This window comes from Eschrichtius robustus, chromosome 10 (genome assembly GCF_028021215.1).
Source record: "Eschrichtius robustus isolate mEscRob2 chromosome 10, mEscRob2.pri, whole genome shotgun sequence".
In the NCBI taxonomy this organism is placed as follows: Eukaryota; Metazoa; Chordata; class Mammalia; order Artiodactyla; family Eschrichtiidae; genus Eschrichtius; species Eschrichtius robustus.
This window is the reverse complement of record NC_090833.1, coordinates 34247453-34265791: the sequence shown is the minus strand read 5'-3', so window position 1 is coordinate 34265791 and position 18339 is coordinate 34247453. Positions and strand designations below refer to the sequence as shown.

Below are 18339 nucleotides of genomic sequence, written 5' to 3'. Positions count from 1 at the left end.
CTGGCAGATTTTGAGGTGGGTAGGAGTCGTTTTAAGGGGAAAGTCCTACACACAGCGTCAGGATTGTGACAAGTGGCATTGACATGGAAGTGTGGAAGGAACTTGGGGTCCCACAAGGCTGGGTTTGAATCCAGGCTCAGCCACTTTGGGCAGAACATCTAATGTCTAAGAGCCCCTACTTCCTCATCTATAAAATACAGATAAAACTGCCTAGTCTACAGGCCTGTTCTTTGGATTCAAAATTAGCAGTAATGGCACACGTTGAATGTCCTGCACAGTAGGCACAGTAAGGGGTAGCTGTTGTTGCTGCCATAACTGGTAACCAGTAGAGGGCACCAAACTACTCCATAAATGAACCCGGCCCGGTGTACTCACCACAGGTGCAAGAAAGCCTTTTCCTACACGAAGGCTGCAGGAGATAGATACACACACACACACACACACACACACACACACACACACACACTTTTACATTGGAAAGTTAGAAATTACATTTTACATTGTACTATTGGGCAGGGGGTTCATTTAATAACAAAAGCACCTTGGAGTAATGGAAAGAGCACCCCAGAGAGGAAGGCTTCCAGGACGTGGGTTCTTGTCCTTGTGCTGTGTGACCTTGGGAAAGTCTGGACCCCTTTTTGAAGCCCGAGAGGGTCAAACCGTAATCTCTAAGGGAACTTCTAGATGTCTATGACTAAGATTCTTGGACAAATATATTTCATGAAGCATGCAGGTGGTCAGGGTCGTGATGGGGGGAATGGACTAAACGACCCCTGGATGCCCTCCTGGGGCTGGGATTTGATGGTTTGTACACAGTCACGGGGAGCCTCGTCTGGGCTAATCCTGGCCTTACAAAGGAGTGCGGTTAGAGTCGTTGGGTGGTGGTGAGGTTTTTCTGCAAGCACACATGATGCTTATCATCTTTTGTGCAGGTTGATGCCGAAGTCCCAGAGACCACCCAGCCTGACAAAGAAAGGAATTCTTGTCTGCAGTTGACAGCCTTCAGGTTGAAGGCTTTCCATTTGCCCCGGAGGCTGTCACTCGCAGAACAATGGCGACGAGCAGGGTGGCTCTCACCTGAGACTGGCGCTGCCGCGGGGGAGGGGGGTGACTGCTGCCTCTCCTCCCAGGACGTGGAGGCGGTAAGATCTCTCAACCAGCAGCAGGCATGCAGCGGCAGACGTGCCTGGAGAGGCTGTGGAGGATTGTTTTCTGCGTGGATGGGGTCTCAGTCTACAGATCAGAAAGCAGTAAGTGCTTAGGACATCGCTCTTCATTTAAAAAAATTATAATGAATTATTGATACACACAAAACATAAATCAATCTCAAATCATTATGTTGGGTGATCAATCTCAAATCATTATGTTGGGTGAAAGAAGTCAGACACAAGAGATTACATACTGTATAATCCCATTTCTATGACCTTCTGTAGAAGACAAAACTAAGCTATGGTGCTAGAAATTAGATCAATGGCTGCTTCCTTAGGAGAGGGAAAGGTTGACTGCAAAGGGACAGGGAGGAACTTCCTAGGGGGTGGAAACTCTGTCCTGACTGAGTGATGATGAGATGGGTGCACCTTTGTGAAACTCTGAACTGTACACATAAAATCACTGCATTTTATTGTATGCAATTATATTTCAATAACACTGATAAAAACTAAATTGTAAAAACAAGTTTAGGGAATTCCCTGGTGGCCCAGTGTTTAAGACTCAGTGTTTTCACTGCTGTGGGCCTGGGTTCAACCCCTGGTCGGGGAACTAAGATCCCACAAGCCGTGTGGCACGGCCGAAAAAAAAAAAACAAACAAAAAAATAAGTTTAATGACTTTCTCATTCTCAAAAGAAATACTTGTTGGGAGTTCTCTGGTGGCCTAGTGGTTAGGATTCCGGGCTTTCACTGTAGGGGAACTGAGATCCTGCAAGCCACATGGCACAGCCAAAAAAAACACACATGTTCACATTAGAAGACTGAGAAAATACAGATATGGTGAAAAATCAAGAAAAATCATCCATAATCTCATCACCCAGAGGTAAACACGGTTATCATTTTGATGTGGGTAGTGCCAGACCTTTATTTTCACAAAAATGAAATCATAATCTGCATTATCATTAATTTATTTATGCATTAAATTGGCAATATAGGTACATAAGTAAAACTTCAAAAGGTACGAAAGGTCATAAAGTGAAAAATAAATCTCTCTCCCTGTCCCCCCTCTCTAGAAGCAATTACTCGTATCATTTACTTGTATATTCTCCTGGAGATACGTTATGCGTTTACAAGCATATATGCGTGATGATCCTTAAGGAAAAAAAATGGTAGCATACTCTATACACAATTTGTACCTGTATTAACCTATATTTTAATACAACATGACAGGAATATCTTTCCATGTTATTGAAATTTTTCTACAGTGTCATTTTTTAAGCAACCTTTGATTCAAGTAGAACATAAAAACCAAAATATGCAAAAATTATAAGTGTAAAGTTCAAAGTGTTTTCATAAATTGAATCTACTTTTATATCCAGTACCAATATAAAACAATAGATCATTACCAGCATTCCAAAAAACCTTTTGGACCTTCTCCTCGTCACTGTCTCCTCTCCTGCAAAAGAAGCCACTATCCTGACTTCTAATTTCTAATGAGTTTTGCCTGCTTTTTGAACTTTACACAGTATTTATATACTGATAATAGAATTATACAGTATTTATTCTTATGTCTGTATACTTTCACTCAACAGTATATGAATGAGATTAGTTCGTGTCATTGCATATAGCAACATTTCAGTCACACTTAACTGCCCTTTGTATAAATATATCACAATTTATTTATCCGTTCTGCTGTTGAGGGACATGGGGGTTGTTTCCAGGTTTTGGCTGTTATAGCTGCTATGAACATTCAGTAGATGTCTTTTGGTGAACATATGTATACATTTCTGTTGCATATATGCTTAGGAGTGCAACTGCTAGGTCATAGATATGCATATATTCAGCATTAGCAGAAAAAAAAAAAAGTCTCCAAAATGGCTGCACCAATTTACACTCTCTCCTGCAGTGTATGAGAGTTCCAATTGCTCTACATCCCACCTACAAAATCAACTTTAATGGCTATGTAGCATTTCATTATACAGACATGCCATACTTTATTTTACCTGTTTCCTGTAGTTCAGGGATTCCTAACTCTTTTTGAGCCATAGACACACTGGCGTTATGATAAAGCTTGAGGACCCCTTCTCAGAATATGACATAGTAAAATATGAGTTTTATTATTAACATACTAAATGATAACATCTAGCAGCAGGTCTAAAACCACAGTAACATCGAAATTTCAAAACGAGCATAAACATTAAAATGCTTATTCCCCTTTTGTGCTGTTTTTCCTGTGAAATGCATATCTTAGCTTTTGCCGATTTTTAATGGTCTATTTATTTTCTAATTTTTATATAAGCACCCCTTGTGTATTATAGATATTACCCATCTATGTGAAACGGTACAATTTTTTTCATTTGTCATTAGCTTTGCCATTACATTTGTTTTTTAAATAACAGCTTTACTGATTAAAAAAACTCACATACCGTAAAACTCACTCTTTTCAAGTATACAATTTGGTGGCTTTTAGTATACATCAGCATGTTTTCAGGGCTTATCCATGTTGTAGCAGGTGTCAGTACTTCATTCCTTTTTATGGCGGAATAATACTCCATTGTATGGTATGGTAGACCAAGTTTTTATTTATCAGTTGATAGCCAAGTGGGTTGTTTCTACTTTATAGCTATTATAAAGTACAAGTTTGTATGTAACAAGTTTTTGTGCAGACATATATTTTCATTTATCTTGGGTATATACCTAGGAGTGGACTTTCTGGGTCATATGATAACTCTATGTTTAACATTTTGAGGAACTGCCAGACTATTTTCCAAAGTGGCTGCATCATTTAAAAATCCCACTAGCCGGGCTTCCCTGGTGGCGCAGTGGTTGAGAATCTGCCCGCCAATGCGCGGGACACGGGTTCGAGCCCTGGTCTGGGAAGATCCCACATGCCGCGGAGCAACTAGGCCCGCGAGCCACAATTACTGAGCCTGCGCGTCCGGAGCCTGTGCTCCGCAACAAGAGAGGCCGCGGTGGTGAGAGGCCCGCGCACCGCGATGAAGACTGGCACCCGGTCTCCGCAACTGGAGAAGGCCCTCGCACAGAAACGAAGACCCAACACAGCCATAAATAAATAAATAAACAATTAAAAAAAAAAAAATCCCACTAGCCATGTATGAGATGTTTATGGTTTTTTAATACATAAAAATTTTTAATTTTACATAGAAAAATAAATCAAATCAATGTTTTTCTTTATGGTTTCTGTCTTTGAGTCATTCTTAGAAAGGCTTTCACCATTCGAAAATTATAGAAATAGCCATACACACACACACACACACACACACACACACACACACACTATGTACTTCTATGTTTTTCATTTTTGTAACTAGAAACTTTAAACAACCACTTGGAATCTACATTATGCAATGCCAGGTCTTCCTACTCTCTCTGCCATTTTGATGGACTTCTGAATCCAGTTCTGTCTGCCTTGTAATTAATGGCAATTTTCCCCAGATTCAGAGGTATGGTGAATTGCTATTGAACTCTTTTCTTGTTTCTTCAGTTTTTATGGCTGTTTCAGATACTTCTAACCATATGCCTTTTTTCTTTTTGGCATATGATTTTTAAATAAAGTGCTCATCTGAATGTATTTTTCAGTGGTATAAACATTTTATCAGAATTGGAAAAAAAAAAAAAAAGACTATGGGACTTCCCTGGTGGCACAATGGTTAAGAATCCGCCTGCCAATGCAGGGGACCCGGGTTCGAGCCCTGGTCCAGGAAGATCCCATTTGCCGCGGAACAACTAAGCCCATGTGCCACAACTTCTGAGCCTGCACTCTAGAGCCCATGAGCCACAACTACGGAGCCCAGGTGCCACAACTACTGAGCCTGTGCTCTAGAGCCCAAGAGCCACAACTACTGAAGCCCATGCGCCTAGAGCCCGTGCGCAGCAACAAGAGAAGCCACCGCAATGAGAAGCCCGCGCACCACAACGAAGAGTAGCCCCCGCTCACCGCAACTAGAGAAAGCCCGTGCGCAGCAACGAAGACCCAATGCAGCCAAAAATAAATAAAATTAAAAAAAAAAAAAAAAAAGGCTATGGATGGTGTTCTATACACACTTTATTTCATGTGTCCTGTCTTTTCCTGCTTTCATTATCTTTAGAGTGAATGGAAGCCCTGTGTCTGGTAAGAAGACAAAGATTGGCTGAATAAGTAGTGAAGGGACTAGCGGGGCTGAGAGAAGTTTGGGAGTCTTTGGGGAACATTCACTAGGTTTTCCAGCCTGTCCTCTGTTTTTTCTCACTCTACCCACCACCTCACAAACAGAAAGTGGACTGTTTCCACTTGTAATAGTGTAACGAAGCCTCACATTTCCAACTTTTCATATCATTTTTATTCTGTTTTATCCTTACTACAATCCTAGGAGGTTAGACAGGACCAGGGCTCATTAGCCCCATTTTACAGATGAAGAAACAGAGCCCCCAAGAAGGGAAACGCTGAAACCATAAGGCTGGGGCCTGGTAAAGTGGCATCTTAACAGTCTAGGACTCCTGACTTAAAGCCTCGAAAACCCCTGTTCAGCAGGGAAAGAGGGTCAAAGGTCCAGGGTGTGTACACATACAGCCCTCAAAAGGAATGTGGGGTTTTGTGGTTTGAGTTTTTCTTCCCCTTTCTAAGCACGCTTCGCATGCCAGCAAAGGGCGTGCGTATGTGTGTTGGGGGATGGGAGGGGTGAGTCTTAGAATTGCATGTCATTCCTAAGCCATTTTATAAAGGACATCAAAGCATGGAACGTGTCATGAAGCTCACAAGTCCCTTCTGGCCTTCTGGTGTCTCATCAGAGCCCAGCTTCTGCAAGGGAATGACGGAATGAGTGGAAACTAGGCTTCGGTTCCATGTGACATGACTCATTAAATGGTTTACTGTGATCTGTACCTGTGTTTCAAATTCATAAAACACCGCTTTTGTGACAATAGAGAGAGACGAACTCTGCTTCGTGGGTTCAAAAATAAAAGTTGAAAAGATAAAGTCTTTGCATGCCTGTGACACTGAATATCCCAATGTGAAGCGTCCTTTGGGGGAGGGGGGAGATTTTCTGGTTAAATGCTTTGAGCAAATGCCACATATTGCACACCCCTCTTGGAGATTCACAGTGAAAATCAATATATTTGAGGCTCCAAGAAGTCAAGCAATGATGAGGCATATTGAATTCTGTACCCTGGGGTTTACCTAGCATCTCTAACCACTGAACTCTTTCCTCAGGTGACATCCAAGACTTCTTGCCCAATAACGGTTCCACAGAACCTAAGTTTGCATAGCGCTGCTATAGAACATATGTTTCTACTACATCTGTGTAAACATTAATACATTCCTCCATTAATTCCAATCTATGACTTTGAACAAGCTGACTGTTTTTTGAGCCTAAATATAGGTTAAATTCTATTACAACAAACCCCAAGAGGCTGCCCCAATTATTTTACATTTGTGCTGTGCTTCTAAATGTATCAAATATTCCTTGTTATAAGTGTATGATTTTCAGAAACTGAATGCATTTTTGATCATGCAGATATTTTATTGTGTAAGAAATTTATTATAATATACTTTCATCTGTATTGTACTTACTGAGTGGTTGAACTTGATATCTCTAGTATTCATAAAATATCTTATTTTCAAAATTGTCCATATTATATCATCATCAATTTTTATTGAAGCTGTATATGTAATTTTCATGAAAATACTTAAGTGGATTTTCCCTTTGGGGTATTAAAGTATACCTGAATAGAATCTTTGTTATTACAGGAATAATTGATGAGCCCTTTTAAGTTTTTACAAAATATAGAAAAGCAGAAAAAAGACCGTTATCTATTCTCTCAAATACAACCACTATTAGCATTTTCACCTATGCATATATAGTTTTTACATAGTGGAGATCCCACTTTGCAATGTTGTCTCTTACTTATTGACTTAACATTATACCAAGAGCATTAGCATTTATTTCTATATTTGACGAATGTATAAACAAATAAAACAATTTAAGATGAGATTCTGCCTTCCAAGAGACATTGGTGGTTTCAATTACTTGGAGCCCAGGAGTAATGAAGAGGTTCCTCACAGGATGCAGAGAAGTGCAGGGCTGCTTAGATGACCCTGAGTGTCAGTGAGGTAGCATCTTGGCCCCCAGCAGTGCCCCCTCCCTATAGCTAAGTCCTCTTGGGTCCCCCTGGAAGTTCCTCCAACCCCAGGTCCTAGGATCATCCCCTCCCTCACTCAGACTTAAGTCAAAGAACCACGGTCAGGAGGGACCAGTGAATTCACACTTTGCGTTATAGAGAAAATCGAGGTAAACAACCCTCCCTCAACCACCAAGTTTTGCTTTTCCCTTTCTCCCACATCGGCTGTAATATGAACAATTGCACATTACCTTATAGTTTAAAATCCTGGTAAAATACATATTCTAATGTAGTCCTGGTGAGCGCCTTTTACAGATGAGGTAGTTGAGACTCAGGGGGCTTAAGTGATTTGGCCAAGACCCCTTTCAGTAGGTAAGTAATAGCTCCAGAATCCCAGCCCCGGTCTCTGGAGTCCCAGTCTCTGGCAGAGACTGTGCAGACCTGCACCCCTGCTTTCAGGCAGGCATAAAATGCCATATAAAATGTCAAACCAAAGTACAGCTGTCCTTGGCTGTGGGGAACTGGAAGGTATTTCAATCCGACAGAATGAATGGGCTTATTACAAAATCCTTCTAATTCCTCAGTCAGCTTGTCTGAGCCACAGTTCTGGGCCCTCCGTTGCTGGGTATTCATCTATGGCTGACAGACACTGCACATTCAGAATAAAAAGCACGCAGGGCTAGGAGGTGGCTTTGGTTCTCATAATGGCCACAGGTGTGGTCAGATGACAAGGATGATGGCGAAGACTGACCCACCTCTCTGAGGTTTTACACAGCAAGGAGGATTTGTTGTGTGGGGCAGCTTTCGTTTGCCTGCCTGTGTTTTCCCTGGGAAAGGAAGACGCTCAAAAACATCTCCAAAACTTTGAATCTGGAGGGCAGTTCAGGCTCAAAACTGAGTAAGAAAAGGTTAGAAAAAAATTAGAGTGAAGTTTAAAGAGCACTCTAACCAGGCCATGTGCGAGACTAGGGTTGGAATTTGCTGGTGACGGCCAGAGAATAGTAAGAAAGGAACACAACTGTATTTGTTTCTTTAAAACAGATACACTTCACCATGAAATGCATGCTCCTTGCCATTTGACATCATTACAAATAAATACAGTTTCCCAAATATAGGGCCCCAAATGGAATCTTTCAATTTTTTATTCTAATCCTTCAAGTTTTCCTGAAAGACTGGGCTGGAAGATGTAATTTCCCAGTCTGGGTCTTACTTCCCCTGTCTGTAAAATGAAGGATTTTGAACACACAACCAACCACTTAGGGTCCTTCTAGTATAGTTTCTATTATTTTTACATAAATTCAACTTAACAAACGCCATTGAACACTTGTCCTATGGCATTTCTTGTTCCTGGCTCTGACAGTGCATAAGATGCTCGTTTCCTGCCCACAAAAAGCCACTGTTCGCTAGTGGGGGGATGAGCCTAGTGGAGAGGCTTGTAATACAAAGCCAAGCCTGGTGTGTGTACATGTGTGTGTGTGTCTGTGTGTGTGTGTGGTGCACGAGATGCAGTGGGCCAAAAGAGTGATAGAAGTAGAGAATCTGGCCTTGAATGCTAAGGCAAGGCGTGGGCAGTTCATTTGGTGGGTACTGGGGAGCCGCTGAAGGCCTGAAGGAAGAGATGTAATGTCATCAGAATTGTACTTTAGAAATATTAATCTGGCAAAATGGGCCTATTGGTTTTCCTAAAGGCCTCCCAGGTGGCAAATGGAGGAGTTGAAATTAGAACCCACCCAGGCTGACTCCCAAGCTTGGGCATATAACTCTCCAAGAAGGCCACAGAAACACTCTAGATGAGCTTCAAATTGACAGCTGCTTAGACTGTTTAGACACCAGCGTCCTATCCAGAGGGATACACTGGGGGAAAATAGCATCTGACGGGAAGGGGTGAAGATTTACTTGCTAATTCCTAGGTATTGAAAGCTGACCCCTAAAAGACATGCCCACATCCTAATCCCTGGACCTGTGATTTTTTTTTTTTTTTTTTAAATGTTAGCTCTTGCCCCAGAATTTTTTTTTAAATTATTTATTTATTTATTTATGGCTGTGTTGGGTCTTCGTTTCTGTGCGAGGGCTTTCTCTAGTTGCGGCAAGTGGGGGCCACTCTTCATCGCGGTGTGCGGGCCTCTCACTGTCGTGGCCTCTCTTGTTGCGGAGCACAGGCTCCAGACGCGCAGGCTCAGCAATTGTGGCTCACGGGCCTAGTTGCTCCGCGGCATGTGGGATCTTCCCAGACCCGGGCTCGAACCCGTGTCCCCTGCATTGGCAGGCAGATTCTCAACCACTGCGCCACCAGGGAAGCCCTGGACCTGTGAATATTACCTTGCATAGCAAAAGACTGAATATTACCTTGTAGAGCAAGAGATGTGAATAAATTAAGGATCTTGAGAGGAGGAACTTATTCTGGATTATTCAGACAGCCTTACATGCAATCACATGTATCCTTATAAGAGAGACACACAGAGAAGAGGAAGAAGCAATGTGACCACAGAGACTGGAGTGATGTGGCCACAAGTTAAGGAAAGCCTGAGGCCACCAGAAGCTGGAAGAGGCAAGGCATGGATTCTCCTGAGAACCTCGGAGAAGAGGTTGACCTTGCGACACCTTGATTACAGACTTCTGGCCTCCAGAACTGTGAGAGAATAGATGTCTGCTGTTTTAAGCCACCAAGCTTGTGGTACTGTGTTACAGCAGCCACAGGAAACTAACATACGAAGCCACTTTTTGTTAAATTTAATTAATTCATTTCAACTGGTAACGCATGCATATGGGTCAACATTTTGAAAGGGTAAAGAATATATACTGAAAAGGAAATCTTCCTCCTTTCCACACCCACCAACCACCATTTCCTCCCATTAAATCTTGTGTGTGTGTATGTCTGTGTGCATGTGCGCAACTACAGATTTGCACATTTTCCCCAAATAATCTGGAAGGTAGCATGTGGTCATGCGGTAGCAAAAATAGACCTTATCTGGGCTTCCCTGGTGGCGTAGTGGTTAAGAATTCGCTTGCCAGTGCAGGGGACATGGGTTCGAGTCCTGGTCCGGGAAGATCCCACATGCTGCGGAGCAACTAAGCCCGTGCACCACAACTACTGAGCCTGCGTGCTGCAACTACTGAAGCCCGTGCTCCTAGAGCCCGTGCTCTGCAACAAGAGAAGCCACCACAATGAGAAGCCCATGCACCACAACGAAGAGGAGCCCCCGCTCGCCGCGACTAGAGAAAGCCCGCGCGTAGCAACAAAGACCCAACGCATATATGGAGACTCTCTGGACAAGCTCCCTAACCTCAGAGGGCCTTGGTCTTCCCCTCTGTAAAGGGGGGATGATGATGTTTCCCACCTCTAGGACTGCGGTGAGGATTAAATGAGATGACGTGGGTGAAGCTCACAGCAGAGACTGGTCTGTGGCTGCATAGAAAGTTCCCATCCTGTGAACTACTGTCGCTGCTGCTTATGTGGCCTGTTGGTGGCGCTTCTCAGCTCAACGCTTCTCCACTTGCAATCAGCCAGCACATCTTTCACTGACAAGCCTAAAAGAGATGGCCGCATTCTTGTCATTCCAGGGTTATTTCTGTCTGCCTGTGTGCTCTTCTTTCGGTGTTGATGGAAAACAAAGGTTACATAACATCAATAAGCCAATTCTTAAAACCCATAAAGAGAAAGTAAGGAGCATGAGAGGAAAGCAGATGTGCCTGGGTTACAAAGACAGGATTCTGGGCCTTCACCAACACTGTTCCTTCACCTGCAATGCCTTTTGGAGTACAAAAATTCTAATGGCAACCCTGCATTGGGGTCTTCAATGTAATAGAAAGAACACAGGAGTTAGGGAATTCAAACCCACTTACACTGTAACTTTGGCCAACACGCTTCCACTCGGTGAGCCTCAGTCATTTTAATCTACCTATCTCAGAGTTGTCATGTGGGTTACAAAGGAGGAGCCAGGGACCAGCTTAGACATTAGCTACTCCATCGCTTATTTTACAAATGAGGAAATCGGCATCCAGAAAAGACAAGTTGCCTGCCCAAGATTACCCAAGGAGTCAGTAGCTGAGCTGGGGCTGGAACTCAGCCTTCAAGAAACGCCCCTTTTCTCTTTAGCAGGCTGATGAGACATATGTGATGAACCATCATATACTACATAAACGTCATTTGAGGTCACTGGTCTTAATGATGGTTACACCTTGGTCTACCTGTTTCTTTTTCTAAAGTTCTATCCAAAATGGACACAAGTTCCAAGCCTCTGCTTTTCAGCCTTTGAAGGAAGGGTATGGGGTATCTGAATTGCCCCTACAACTATGGGCCTCTGGTCCTAATCCCCACCGGCTGCTCCTGACCCCACCCCGGTGTGCCCCTTGATCAGGAATGCAGGGAATGAACCTGTGCATAAGGCCACTTGACCTTCTGCAGGGGGACATGGTGATGGTGACAAGGCACGGGGAACCTTTTAGTGGCAAATGATTCTTACTTGGACTGGGTAAACATTCTTTAAACCCACACATAACTCTCAAATATTTGTCTCCCTGACTTGGACTTTATTCTTTCCAAATTGTATGAAACTGGAAAACAAGTTGGGAGGTTTCTAATAAATGTTTACCACCATCCATATGAAATGTCTTCTTTCTTTTTACCTATCATTAAAAATAAAACAACAGACTATATTATCTGGAGAAACAAGGCTGTTTACATTGTGTGTGTGGGAAACTGCTATTTGCATTAGCAGGTATGGGCAGAAAGGTGATTGGTCACCTTACCCTACAACAACTAGAGACATCCAACACTCTGTTTCCCTTCTCTCATATCTAGAGACACCAGAAATAAACAAACAAACTCAGTGGAATTTAAAAGAATCAATCAGTTTTCACTTATAACATTAGATGGTCTAGAATGAACACAGAGACGTCTCCTGGGAACTACCAGTGTATATTAAACTTTCATTTGTTTTTCATGTTACTAAGTAGCATCCTTTCATTTCAGCTTGAAGAGCTCTGTCAGCATGATGATTCTTATTACAACCAAGCTTTACCATGATGGTTGCAAAATGATAATCTTCCAACCCTAGCACTCCCTTCACATTTATTGGTTGGCATTTTACTGTAAGCAAGAGCCCTTGCCTCTTCCCTATGTAGTCACCCATTTATTATCAGTACAGATTCATAGATTCCTATTTTTTCAATGGTTTATTATTCCTTATTTTCTTGATTATTTTGATGTTCAAATTATCCCAGATTTGGCTGGTGGGCTCCTCTTCAAGATGATTCCTGTGTCCTTTTGACTTACCCCCACCACTTTTTTTTTTTTTAAGCACTACCTTACTTTCCAGCACAAGATGGACCAAGCTCATCTTGTGAAAGAAAAGCATGGCGATTAGAAAAAAAGAAAGTGGCACTTACATATCAATAAAGATGACTGCGCATTATCAAAGTGTGGGTATTAACCAAGAATAATTATTCTAAGTATTTAACACACAAAGAAATAATTATGCATAGAAAAAAGAAAGGACTAGAAGAAAATGCTAGAAAACTAGAAGAAACTCTGTTGGAATTATGAGAATTTTTTCATATTGCTCTTTTTCTCTGTATATCCCAGATTTTATGTGGTGAGAATAGATTATATTTATAATGGGAAATTTTAGGTAAAAGTTTTTTTTCTTAAGAATAATGGAGTAGGGGACTTCCCTGGCGGTCCAGTGATTAAGACTCTGCACTTCCAGCGTAGGGGGCGCAGGTCTGATCCCTGGCTGGGGAACTAAGTTCCCACATGCCCTGCGGCCCAGCCCAAAAAAAAAAAGAATGGAGTGGGCCAGCTCTGAGAACATTACATAAGGATTTATAAGTATGTTAACAAACACTATTAAAAATAACTGAAAACACTTCATCAACTACACTATCAAAACAAAGCCCTGTGGCACACACTGGTACTGAACTAGGACATAGAAAACTTGGGCTGCTACACCTGGTTCTGCCATGTATAATATGTCTGGGTAACTTTAGGCAAATTCATTTCATCAATTTGGGCCTCAATTTCCTCATCTGAAAAAAGGAGATACCAATCTCTTCCTATAACAGCAATGTAATGAGGCTCAAATGAAACCATGAGTATGAAAACTCCTTTAAAGTGCTACCAAGGTAAATTTTTTTTTTAAGAGCTTAAAAAAAAGTTTGCTTAATGCTTTATTGAAAGGTTAAATTTTTAGTGGTTTCCCTTTTTGTGGGTATTTTTTTCTTCCAGTTTTATTGAGATATAATTGACCTACAGCACTACCTAAGTTTAAGGTATACAGCATAATGATTTGACTTACATATGTAATGAAATGATTACCACGATAAGTTTAGTGAATATGCAGCATTCATGTAGACACAAAATAAAAGGAAAAGAAAACACATGTTCCCCTTGCGATGAGAACTCTTAGGATTTACTCTCTTAACAATTGAAATACGTAATATACAGCAGTGCTAATTATATTAATCATGCTGTACGTTACACCCCTAGTACTTATTTATCCTATGACTGAAAGTCTGTACCTTCTGACTGCCTTTATCCAGTTCCTCCTCCCCCACAATCCCGTAGCAGATTCCCTTCCTAAGTGAGCGGCAGAAAAGCCCTCCAGGAGCTTCTGTGAGCCTGCTTGAGCTCCAGCTTACAGCCAAGGCAGCAGCAGCTCCACGGCTGCCTCTTAAATCAGGTTCCCCAGAAGCCACCTTGGTAGGAGGAGTCATGTGCAAGTGATTTACTAGCAAGTGCTCCCAAGCAAACTGGTAAGGAAGCGGGGAAGTAGGATCAGAAAGGAAAGGGGGCCCAGCAAAGGTACATTATCAAACAAGTCATTCAGAAGACACCTTTGGCTCACCCCTCAAGGAAACTCTGGTGAAAGCCACACCTCAGAGCCATCCTGTTTAGGGGCAAGGGAGCTGGAGAATTTACACCTCTGTACCCATGGTTACAGGAAAAGGGGGAGGAGTGGGCAATCTCCCAGCACTTCCAGGTCTCCTGGGTGCAGGCAAAGCAGAGAGGTTGAGTGACTTGCCCAGGGTCACACAGGTGGCAGGCAAGATTCCAGCCTTGAGCTGTCTGGGAGAAGTCCCTGTGGTCTGTCCACAGCCCGGGCACCTTCTTCGATGCTGTGTTCTCACTACACTGGGATGAATATCTTTTCTATGGAGGGCTACCCATAGGGAATCCTTCATGTTCCACAGAATCTCAGAGACTACCCTGCCTTCAGAAATCCCAGAGTCCCCTTGGGTGTCACCATGACGGCATTAGTGGCTCTTTCCCCATAGTCACCCCTCTCTTCTTGAATTTGTCTAACACAAGGCACCAGGATGGATTTAATCATGACTTTATGAATTCCAAAAAGAGACGCCCATGTCTCAAATACAGGTGGCCCGTCTCCTGGCTGCAAAGACATTATTAGTGATTTGGGGAAGAGTCAGTTAGATAAACAGGTACCATCCCAAACAAAAGACCTTGTGAGCACACCCTCTTGGTTCTCCCTTGTCGTACTTAAGGGCAATTTCCCCACATCCTGCATTCTGAACATGAGCGAACATGTGAAGGAGCAGACACACAGGAGCTCAAGTCACGGAAACCTTGAGCCTTGTAGCTGGGCAGCAATGGTCTGGAGCCCCAGGTCCGTGGCCAGCCCCACCACACGCTAGCTGAGGGGTCTTGGGTAAGACGTAGAATCTTGTCAGGTCTGAGCATCCTTGTTCATAAAGTGGTTAAAGCCACATCTACCCCATAAGGGTATCATGAGGCTCTATGACGTATCTAGAGGGCTTCATAAAGTGTCAAGCTCAATGCACATGTATAGATATTGCTACCCACATTTGTCCTACCAGTCAGCCAAGAGTTAGGATATAAACCTGTAAGGCCTCTGGGTGGCTGTACCACGTGACAGTCACCTTCTTCACAATGAAGCAACTGGGCTCCAATGCCCAGTGTGTTCTCTTCCAGGCAGTTCTAACAAGCTTCGTTATTGTGTCTGGTTTTTTAGAGTAGAAGCAAACAAAGACCCAAGAAGTTGGCCTACTGACCCTAGCAAAAAGCAATAATTAACAGCCTGACAGAAGAAATGTCCAAAAGAGTATAAATGACAGCTGTATTCACTCAGAATCATAGTCTGGATTGAAAGTCTACACATTCCAGAGCTCCTGGTGTTGGTAATGACTCAAGACACTAAGAATCAAGTTGCTTTGTGATCTTTGCTCTCTATTTAAGAGTGCAGGATTTTGTAATAACCATAAATGGACTGTAATCTTCAAAAATTGTATAAAAAATAAAAATGAAAAAGACAAAAAAAAAAAGAGTGCAGGGACAACTAGTAGAAAAGTTGTCAGAAAAATGTCCAATAGCACTGGGAATTAAAACAAAAGCACATTAAACAATAATAAAGTCTATGATGTTCACATTAGCATATATTTTCTGAAATGAAAACACTCAATGCTGGTGATGATGAGGTAAAACTGGTTCCAGAAAACCAAAAACTATATAAATGTCTCAAAGGAAAGTTCGAATGAATTTTAATTAAACAAAATATGACATTATGCATTCACTAATAGCGAAAAATTTGAAAACTATACAGGAATATGGAAAATCGCTTATGATATTACATGAGAAACCACAAGACACTAAATAGCATGTCCAAGCCGAATAGAACAGCCCACAACTACAGGCCTAAGGAAAAAAGACTGGAAGGAATATCACTGTGCTTTCCTTCTTTCCATCCCCTCCTCCCTTATCACTTTACAGATAGGGAGACTGAGGCCGAGTGGCTGCCCTGCTATTGAGAACCTGTTCCTACAGCTTCCATGCGGCCCGCAGGGATACCTGAAGGGGCAGAGTGGAGGAGTGGTGACCGTGCACCAGGAGGGTCAGAGGTCATGGAAGGCATCTGGGGCTGGGGTGGAGAGGCTGGTTCAACGCGTGGCTTTGGCACACGCTTCCTCAGTGACACGGCCGTCAGGGACAGAGGCAGGTCAGACCTGGTGCCCGCCCTCATAAAGCACCTGGGAGAGAGAGAGGCCTCTGCCTGGATTAATCAGGGAGAACACATGGCATGCTGGAGCCAGTGTGTGCCAGCTCCTGAGAGCTGATTGCTAAATTTTCAGGAATCTCACATGTCAGTGCTTAGACATAGCCGTTAATAAAAATAAATTATATGGGACTTCCCTGGTGGTTCAGTGGTTAAGACTCCACACTCCCAATGCAGGGGGGCCCGGGTTCAATCCCTGGTCAGGGAACTAGATCCCGCATGTCGCAACTAAAGATCCCACATCCCGTAACTAATTCAGATCCTGCATGTCTCAACTAAGATCGGGTGCAGCCAAATAAATAAATAAATATTAAAAAAAAAAAAAAAAAGGAAAGGAAAGGGGAGGATAGGAGAAGGTCACAATTTTAATAAATAAATAAATTATATGAACTTACAATTTCATAAATAATATTTGAAACAAAGGTAACACTCCAAACTCATCACTTCCTAATTATTTTACTTTATTTTACTATGATCTTTGAGGTTGAGGCTTTTCACATCTACTGCATCTGTATGGTGGGAATACTATGTGATGGTCTGCTCCCATGCATCTCTCCCCAGCTCCATGCTGATAGTGACATCATGTCAGTAGCCTGAAACTGGCAGTGGTGGGAGTATTTACACCATGGAAATGGGCAAATGCTACAAATCAGGACTTGGTTTAATGCTTTGTTGCTTGTCTAGAGGTTGGATTCTGGACTTTAAAAAGTGATGGAGAAAATATTAATAATGCAGATTAAATTTAAAAGTCTGTCATGTCTACAGTTTTTTTTAATATTATGAATAGCACCAAAATACGAGGAAATACTTCTAATACTTGAAAACTATTATCTGATTCAGCAAAAAAGTTATCTTTGTCATGAATGACTGAGTGAAGTTCCATTATATGTCTTCATTATTTCACTTTTGTCTTAACACATTAGTGTAAATGAATATATCAGCCAACATTTATGAAAGAACTTCACTCAGTGACATGAGTGACTTCTTGGCTGAATCCTATGATAACCAAGCATTTGTTCATAGTTTGATTTTGTAATGCTTATGTTGTTGATAGAATTATAAAAACCAATAGTGGATTTCACAAGGAATAGCAGAACGGAAGTTAAAGGTGTATGGAATTTACAATGAAGAGTATTTCATATTATTATTTGTAAATTGTGTGCCACACATTCTTTATATCAGGAAAATGTATAGCAAACTTACGTACAGATATATATGCATACATATTGTTTTAAGAGAGCCTTTGTTAAACATTTACCAACACACCACTGGTAGGACTCAGGAAAAGACAGGGCGGGCGTGGGTAGAGAAGGGTGTACAGTAGGGATTGTAAAATGGGTTCTGTAGCGGAGTGACACTGTAGGAGATGATGTGGCTGCTATCTCTCAACAGGGGACCAGCGTCCTCACTGCCCGAGATTTCTCTGGCCCGGGTCCCTGGCCCAGACAGCTTTCAGGAGGGAGGAGGAGGCCCTGGGTGGGGTGGCTCCCGACCTCCCAGTGAGTGAGCCTGGCTGGAGGTATGCTGAGCCCGACCACCCCAGGAGGAAATGCCTTGGGGTGGTTGGAGAGAGGGACCCTGCACTTTCAAAGCATCCTAGAGGTGAAGCAGCCAGACGTTGGAGGGCCCAGAGATCTCCTCACATAGTGCCAGCCCTCTTGAGGTCAAAGAGGAAACAAGTGCAAGTAGGGGAAGTTGGGGCAGAGATGGGAGGTCTAGACTGGCTGAGCTGTCTCCAGGGGACTCTGCACACCCAATCTGGGACCTGTGCTTCTGCTCTTCAAGGACACACACTGCAACACTTGACGGCATTGGTTTTTGCCTGATTCTGCCATTGCTTTGTTCTGTTTTTGTTTGTATATTGGGGGTGGATAAAGGAAACTTCATCTAATGCAAACCAAAGCTTGTGTTTTGTTTTCTGTTTTTTATAACTGAAGTATAGTTGACATACAAAATTATATTAGTTTCAGACATACAACATAGTGGCTGGACATTTATATACAAGACAAATTGATTGCCACAGTAAGTCTAGTAATCATCTGGCAC

At 42.5% G+C, this 18339-nt stretch overlaps 1 long non-coding RNA gene across 2 annotated transcripts in view; it reads right to left on the bottom strand.

Annotated features, from left to right (window-relative positions):
- Positions 1-18339, bottom strand: part of LOC137770038 (uncharacterized) — a 101071-nt gene that overhangs the window by 9083 nt on the left and 73649 nt on the right. For both annotated transcript variants that reach the window (XR_011075118.1, XR_011075117.1), the window contains exon 3: positions 1078-1233. This is a non-coding gene — a long non-coding RNA (uncharacterized lncRNA). The remainder of the gene's footprint in view (positions 1-1077; positions 1234-18339) is intronic.